Source organism: Nomascus leucogenys, chromosome 4 (genome assembly GCF_006542625.1).
Source record: "Nomascus leucogenys isolate Asia chromosome 4, Asia_NLE_v1, whole genome shotgun sequence".
In the NCBI taxonomy this organism is placed as follows: Eukaryota; Metazoa; Chordata; class Mammalia; order Primates; family Hylobatidae; genus Nomascus; species Nomascus leucogenys.
In genome coordinates this window covers 107,022,724-107,031,019 of record NC_044384.1, presented here as the reverse complement: position 1 = coordinate 107,031,019, position 8,296 = coordinate 107,022,724, and positions in this window count along the sequence as shown.

The window sequence follows — 8,296 nt, the reverse complement described above, 5'->3', positions numbered from 1 at the left end:
AAAAAAATAGATTAACATCAGGTTACTTTTCTTTTAAGGATTAAAGCAGAGGAGTGCTGACTCGGGTTAACTGGGCTGTTTCTGAATGGTTGCTATGAATCTCCTGTTTGCAGGAAAAACTGGTCTGTTAGGGGATTCACATACTTCCATAAAATTTCAGTTTGATTATGTGGCATTTAGCATTAGGAATTCCTTCATTTATTTATTTATTTATTTTGAGACGGAGCCTCCCTCTGTCACCCAGGCTGGAGGGCAGTGATGTGATCTCGGCTCACTGCAACCTACGCTTCCCCTCCTGGGTTCAAGTGATTCTCCTGCCTCAGCCGCCCGGTAATTGGGACCACAGACACAGGCCACCATCCCCAGCTAATTTTTGCATTTTTAGTAGAGACGGGATTTGCCATGTCTGCCAGGCTGGTCTCGAACTCCTGACCTCAGGTGATCCGCCCACCTCGGCCTCCCACAAGTGCTAGAATTACAGGCGTGAGCCACAGCGCCCTGCCTTATTTATAATTATTTATTTATTTATTTATTTTGAGATGGAGTCTCACTCTGTCACCCAGGCTGGAGTGCAGTGGCGCGATCTTGGCTCACTGCAGCCTCCGCCTCCCAGGTTCAAGCAATTCTCTTGCCTCAGCCTCCTGAGTAGCTGGGATTACAGGCACGTGCCACCATGCCTGGCTAATTTTTGTATTTTTAGTAGAGATGGGGTTTCACCATCTTGGCCAGGCTTGTCTTGAACTCCTGACCTCAGATGATCTGCCTGCCTCTGCCTCCCGAAGTGCTGGGATTACAAGCATGAGCCACTGCGCCTGGCTTATTTGTTTATTTTGAGACAGTCTGGCTCTATCACCCAGGCAGGAGTGCAGTGAGTGGTAGGATCTCGGCTCACTGCAACCTCCACCTGCTGGGCTCAGACCGTCATCCCACCTCACCCTCCCGAGGAGCTGGGACTACAGGCACACACCACCACACCCGGATAATTTTTTTTTTTTTTTTTTTTTTTTTTTTTTTTGTAGAGATGGGGTTTTGCCATGTTGCCCAGGCTGGTCTTGAACTCTTGACCTCAGGTGATCCACCTGTCTAGGACTCCCAAAGTGCTGGGATTACAGGAGTGAGCCACGGCGCCCAGCCACTGGTTGTTAATCTTTTAAATATCATCCCTGAGAAGAAAAGAGACCTTGGTAACGGTTTCAGTTCCGTCTGTGAACTGGAAGGAAGTTGTTGAGGAGGCCAATTTCTTTCCCTTCCTGCAGCGCCTCCTCACAGGTAGAATGAGACAAGGTGGAAAAACAGCTCCTTTAGCCCCTCCCCGATCACCGAATTAACCCTTTAGTTGCTGGACCATATGAATGATTCAGGATTGGCCTTGCTGTCAGAAAGATGAGGTGGATTCACAAGGTGGGGACAGCTGGTGTCAGAAGGCCATGGGGTTAAGGGCCTCTTTTATTCTCAACAAGCCTAGGTCGTTGTTCTCTGAGTGGGTTGGAGATGAGTGGGTTGCCTGCTAAAAGGAGAGCTGGATGTGTCCTGTGCTTATGATCTCCCACATGGCCTGGCTCTGGTTACCTTAATGTCAAGACCAGCAGAAAATAGTTTATCTTGTATGGCCTGGCTGCTAGGATGTTAGTGGAGGAAGTGGGTGCAGAGAAGCAGGGAGATACAGAAACCATTGTTGTTCTGTTGGGGTGTTAGAGTGTAACAAGTTTGATGCAGACTTATAAAAGGCAAGATGAAAGGACTAGGGCAGTTGTTAGTAGGAAGATGTGTACCATTGAGTATCCAGTTGACACTTTATGTATAGTCATCAATCAGTGGACAGTGGCAGAGAACAGTTAAATACAGAGTCAGAATGCCTCAACTGTTCCTTCCAAATCAGGAGACAGACTGCAGACAGTAGACAGAAATCAAATGGCTGGGTAGTCACAGGGGCAGGGCATCTCCCTGCTGAACACCATGACTGGTGTAAACGAGAGACTCCTGTGAAGTGTGCGCATACTATCTACTGCCATCATGTGAAGGATGTAGGTCAGTGATGAGGTCTGGGGCAACCCATCTGAGGTTTGTCTGGGGTCTGGAGGAAATGTTACAGTTCATCAGGCCTTCCAGCCTTGGCCATGGCCAACATGCAGATTTCGTGACTGGCAAACATGGGTGTAGTTTCTGACATGAGGAGTAGTGAGTGCATAAAGACTGACATCAGGATCCTCCCAAGAAGGAAGGTTGTAAATTCAGGTGGAATGGTGGTCTGGATGGGGCACTGGGGCTAACGTGACCTTTATAACCCATGGAGAAATGACATGGTATTTTTCAAATACAGTTGACCCTTGAACAACGTGAATTTGAATGCCCTGGGTCAACTTATACATGAATTTTCTTCTGCCTCTGCCACCTCTGAGACAGCAAGACCAGCCCCTACTCTTTATCTTCCTCCTCAGCCTACTCAATGTGAAGACAGTGAGGATGAAGGCCTATATGATGATCCATTTCCATTTAATAAATAGTAAATATATTTTCTCTTCCTTATGACTTTTTTTTTTTTTTAAGACAGGATCTTGCTCTGTCACCCAGGCTAGAGTGCAGTGGCACAATCATAGTTCACTTTAGCCTCACATTCCCTGGCTCAAGCAATCCTCCCATCTCAGCCTTTGGAGTAGCCAGGGCCACAAGTGTACACCACCACACAGGCCTAATTTTCAAAATTTTTGTAGGAATGGGATCTCTTCATATTGCCCAGGCTGCTCTCGAACTCCTGGGCTCAAGTCATCCTCCCACCTTGGCCTCCCAAAGTGCTGGGATTACAGGTATGAGAAGATTTTTATTTTTTAATTGAGATAGGATCTCACTCTGTTGCTGAGGCTGTGGCATGATCACAGCTCACTGCAGCCTCAAACTCCTGGCCTCAAGGGTTCCTCTTGCCTCAACCTCCCAAGTATCTAGGACCACAGGTGCATGCCACCATGCCCAGGTAATTTTTAAAAAATTTTTTTGTAGAGATGGAGTCTCACTATGTTGCCAAGGCTGGTCTTGAACTCCAGTCCTCATACAATCCTGCCTGGGCCTCTCAAAGTGCTGGGATTACAGGAATGAGCCACTACACCTGCCCAGTTTTCTCATTAACATTTTCTTTTCATAATTTACTGTATTATAAGAATACTGTCTATAATACATGTTACATACAAAATATGTGTTAATTAACAGTTTATGTTATCTCTAAGGCTTCTAGTCAACAGTAGATGATTAGTAGTTAAATTTGGGGGGAGGCAAAAGTTATATGCAGATTTCGTACTTCATGGTGGGTCAGTATTCCTAATCCCTAAGTTATTCAAAGGTCAACTATATGTCCACAATTTTTTGCTACTTCTCCCTTCAAGAGATGGAGCTGGACTTAGTGACTTGCTTCTAACAAATAGAATAAGGCAGAAGTGATGATGGGTCACTTCCAAGACTAGGTTATAAAATGTCTATGGCTTCCTTTGTCCTCTGTTTCTGAGATCACCCACATTAAAGGGTGCTAGCTGCCGTGCCTTGAGAACACTTAAGCAGCATCATGGAAGGCCCACGTGCCAAGAGACTGAGGACTCCTGCCAAGAGCTAGCGAATAACTCAGACCCCTCTTCAACAGTCACATTAGTGAACCATCTTGGAAGTGGCTCCTCCGGTGCCAGTCAAGCCTTAAGATGATGACAGCCCCGGTCAACATCACAGCTAAAATCTCAGGACAGACTTTGAGCAAGAACAAATCAGCTAAGCTACTCCTGAATGCCTGACGCACAGAAACGGTGATACAGGAAATGTTTGTTGTTTAAGCCACAAGTTTGGGGATAATTTGTTATATAGCAACACATAGATAATGAATATACAAAGTTTTTAAAAGTCTCTCGAATTTCCCCATCATCCTTTGTCTGCAGTTCCTCACTCGCTCTCTGAAATGGTACTTGGAAATTTTGAAATAATCCTATGCATTAGTTAGGACTCTCTTCATCACACGTAAGAGCCACAGATCAAACTAGTTGTAAGAGGAAATATCTTACATAAACACTTGAGCAGCAGCGGTGCAGCTGGATCTTAGAAATCCCTGAAACCAGAGACGAGAAAGTCGGTTAGAACACATCTAATAGCTTTGCCTTTAGTTCTAATTCAAAACAATCTCAGGAAAAGGCTTTGGTTGGTCAGTTGAGGTTGCATGCCCATTTCTTTTTTTTTTTTTTTTTTTTTTTTTTGAGACAGAGTCTCTCTTTGTCGCACAGGCTGGAGTGCAGTGGCGCAATCTTGGCTCACTGCAAGCTGTGCCTCCTGGGTTCACGCCATTCTCCTGCCTCAGCCTCCTGAGTAGCTGGGACTACAGGTGCCCGTCACCACGCCTGGCTAATTTTTTGTATTTTTAGTAGAGACGGGGTTTCACAGTGTTAGCCAGGATGGTCTCGATCTCCTGACCTCATGATCCGCCGCCTCGGCCTCCCAAAGTGCTGGGATTGCAGGCGTGAGCCACCGCGCCCAGCCAGTTGCGTGCCCATTTCAAAACCAATCAACAGTTGTGGGCAGGACTTCTGTTTCAAGTAATTTTGCATATTAGATGACCTGAAAACTCTCCTGCACAGAGATGTAGAGATTTAAAATATGAAAATTTCAATAGAATCCATAGATTCACACACACAAAAAGAAAATATGAAAGAGTCTAAGAGACATAGAGGAAGAAATTACAAGGTTTTGCATACAGCTATTAGGAGTTCCAGAAAAGAAAAAAATTAACCACATGTATTCAAAGATAGAATAGCTGTTAATTTTCCAAAATTATTGGAAAACCAAAATCCTTAGATTCAGAAAGCCCAATAAATCCTAAACAGGATAAATAAATATAAATCTGCACCTAGACACACTGTAGTGAAATTGCAAGATATCAACGTTTTTTCTCATGCATCCTGTCCAGGCCTGGTAAGTCTCTTTTGGTTAAAGTTTCTGTTGTCAACATTCCTCTTAGATTGACAGGGACCAGAAACAGGCACCTATCCCCAGTTATAGTTTGATAATTAGGCTACTTGCTTCATTGTTCCATTCCTCCCCCAACAGACATAGCAGTCCATACTCCTGAAGTGGGGGTCACAGCAAAGTATCATTTCAACACTGGCAGCCATTAACAAATACATACATCACTGATGTTCCCAGCATAAGCGTGCTGCTGGTTCTGCTGAAGGTGCTGCTTGTAACATAAATATAATATTAAAAAGCAAATGCTTTTCGTTTTGTTTTGTTTTGAGACAGAGTCTTGCTCTGTCGCCAGGCTGGAGTGCAGTGGTGCGATCTTGGCTCACTGCAGCCACCTCCCGGGTTCAAGTGATTCTTCCTGCCTCAGCCTCCCAAGTAGCTGGGATTACAGGCACTCACCACCACACCCCGCTAATTTTTTGTATTTTTAGTAGAGACGGGGTTTCTCCATGTTGGTCAGGCTGGTCTCGAACTCCCGACCTCAGGTGATCCGCCCACCTCGGCCTCCCAAAGTGCTGGGATTACAGGTGTGAGCCACCGCACCCAGCCGCAAATGCTTTTTAAAATGCTGCTTTGATTCAGTTTGAGACCCTGGCTAGAAGCTGATCAGTTCCTCTTTTTGAACATCTGATTAAGTCCACACCCCATTCCACACTGTGACCATAAGATATGCAAGTATCTCCAAATCAAAAGGAAGAAGTTTCTCTTGTATACGGCAAGGAGGAGGTAAATAGAGATAAGCAGAATCTTTGAGGGGAAGTTTGGCAAGCAAACGGAAATAACCAGTGAGGTCTGACAGGACGGTATCTTCCTGTGGTCTGCCAGTTCCCAGGAGAGGCTGATAAGGGGGTTTATTCCACTGTTTGTATTCACTTAGGTGTGGAGTCAGGCAGAATTCTAGGACCCATAGGAAGGAGAGAAGCCTGAGGAAAGTTTGGCTCTCAGGTATTTTGTTCCACTTGATCAGTGGGGACAAGCAGTTTAGCTAATCATTCATGGGGCAAAGTATGGGAATTTGGAGGGTCTGTGTCTGGCCTTGTCATCGGTAAACTGGAGGTATCTGGGAGTCATACGTAAGTCACGTGGGGAAGGGTGGTTCTGTGTAGAAAGTCATTTTCTGGAACACAGGAGAATGAGATTTCTTTTTTTTTTTTTAATTAATTTTTTTTGCACACAAAACAATAAACATTTTCTAAAAATACATACAAACAAAAAGATGCATATCAAACATATTAGGAAGGTTGCACATGGGAAGATGGGGAATAGAAATGGGGAGTGGGAATTAAAGAAAATAAATGAGAGAGGGACTTTATATGGATCAGTGATAATAACTCAATCCTCTATTTGACAAAGAAGAAGGAGAAGGAAGAGGAAGAAAAAGAAAGTGGGATAAAGGATCAGAAAGGGAGGAAAATAGAAAAAATTAGAGTATGACTCCAGGGTAGACCTGTTTTGTTGTCACCGGGTTGGTTGGTTGGTTTGTCTGTTGTATTTTTCATATGTTTCGCCATGTTGGCCAGGCTGGTCTCGAACTCCTAGCCTGAAGTGATCAACCCACCTCGGCCTCCCAGAGTGCTGGGACTACAGGCGTGAGCCACCACGTCCAGCCCCCACATTGCTTCTGGCCTCCGTGGTAGACCTCCCAGACGGGGCGGTCGGGCATAGGCGCTCCCCACATCCCAGACGGGGCGGCCAGGCAGAGGCGCTGAGAATGAGGAGATTTCTTAACCTTCACTGTTAACCAGGATCACAGGGCTCAGGTAAAATTCAGCATTGTCAAAACTAAAAGCAGCAATGGTTCTCTGAGGCGATTATGAGTCCAAGAGCTCTTCATAGGTGTGACCTTTATAAGTAACCTTTTTTCCACATAGAGAGCAGAGAAGTGAGAAGAGCACGTGATTTAGTCATAAAAATACCTTACATTTACATACCAATAGCTACCTTTTTCATATTTGTTAAAGATATGTTTAGGGTAAAATTACAATGATATAAATTTAACTTGTACTATAAAATTGCACTGTCAGTCACTGCTTCATTCAAAGCTGGTTTTTCCTTTTCTTTCTTTTTCCTTTTGTGGAGAATAGGAATGTTCTCACTATGTGGCCCAAGCTGGGCTCAAGCGATCCTCCTGCCTCCACCTCCCTGAGTGCTGGGATTACAGGCACGAACTACCGTACCCTGGCTTGGTTTTCCTTTTCTGCTATCTGGAAAACCCTGAACTCATTACCTCAGTGTTGCTTGCCTACAGCTTCTGGTAGCTCCCTATTTCTGTCTGTGTCAGCTGCAGTTATACCCCTTTATTATCAATTTATAGGTTATGAGAGGGCGATAGTTTACCTGGGATGCAGGGAACTATATTGAGATTCTTGTTCTCCAAAGAATGTTGAATGGAATTATGTTCCAAGTTCCTTCTGGCACCAAGTCTAATGTTACTGTCAAGAAAGCAAACTAGCCAGGTGCAGTGGCTCATGCCTGTAATCCCAGCACTTTGGGAGGCCGAGGCAGATGGATCACAAGGTGAGGAGTTCAAGACCAGCCTAGCCAAGATGGTGAAACTCTGCCTCTACTGAAAATACAAGAATTAGCCAGGCATGGTAGTGGGCGCCTGTAATCCCAGCTACTCGGGAGGCTGAGGCAGAGAATTGTTTGGATCCAAGAGGCAGAGGTTGCAGTGAGCCAAGATCGTGGCCACTGCACTCCAGCCTGGGTGACAAAGCGAGACTCTGTCTCAAAAAAAAAAAAAAAGCACACTAAAGTGCATAAAATAGTTGGTAAAGGCTGTATTCAGCTTATGTGTGTATCAGTGAGCACCTCGAAATTAGGCAAATCTCTGAGCCAAAGAAACATTGGAGTTTTTGTAAGGTGAGAAGAGAAGGCTACAGATTGTGCTCTTGCTTCTGGCTACAGTTTTCTTTATGTGTAACTGCTGTGAAGCTTAGGGTTGGAATGGAAGCATGTGTTTGATTTTTAATGCCTGTTTTTCTGGATCCTTGGTGCAATTGCTTTTTGGCAACTCTCAGGACACTTCTTTGGAGAGCTATCTTTGTAAGTTTTGCAGGTCGTCTGTTATAAACTAATGCTAGTTAAGGTTCAGGGGAGTGGGGGGATAGGCGGGCTGATCATTTGAGGTCAGGATTTCGAGACCAGCCTGACCAACATGGTGAAACGCCGTCTCTGCTAAAATACAAAAATTAGCGCCTGTAATCTCAGCTACTCGGGAGGCTGACACTGGAGAATCGTTTGAACCCAGTAGACGGAGGTTGCAGTGAGCCAAAATCGCACCACGGCACTCCACCTGAGTGACAAGAAT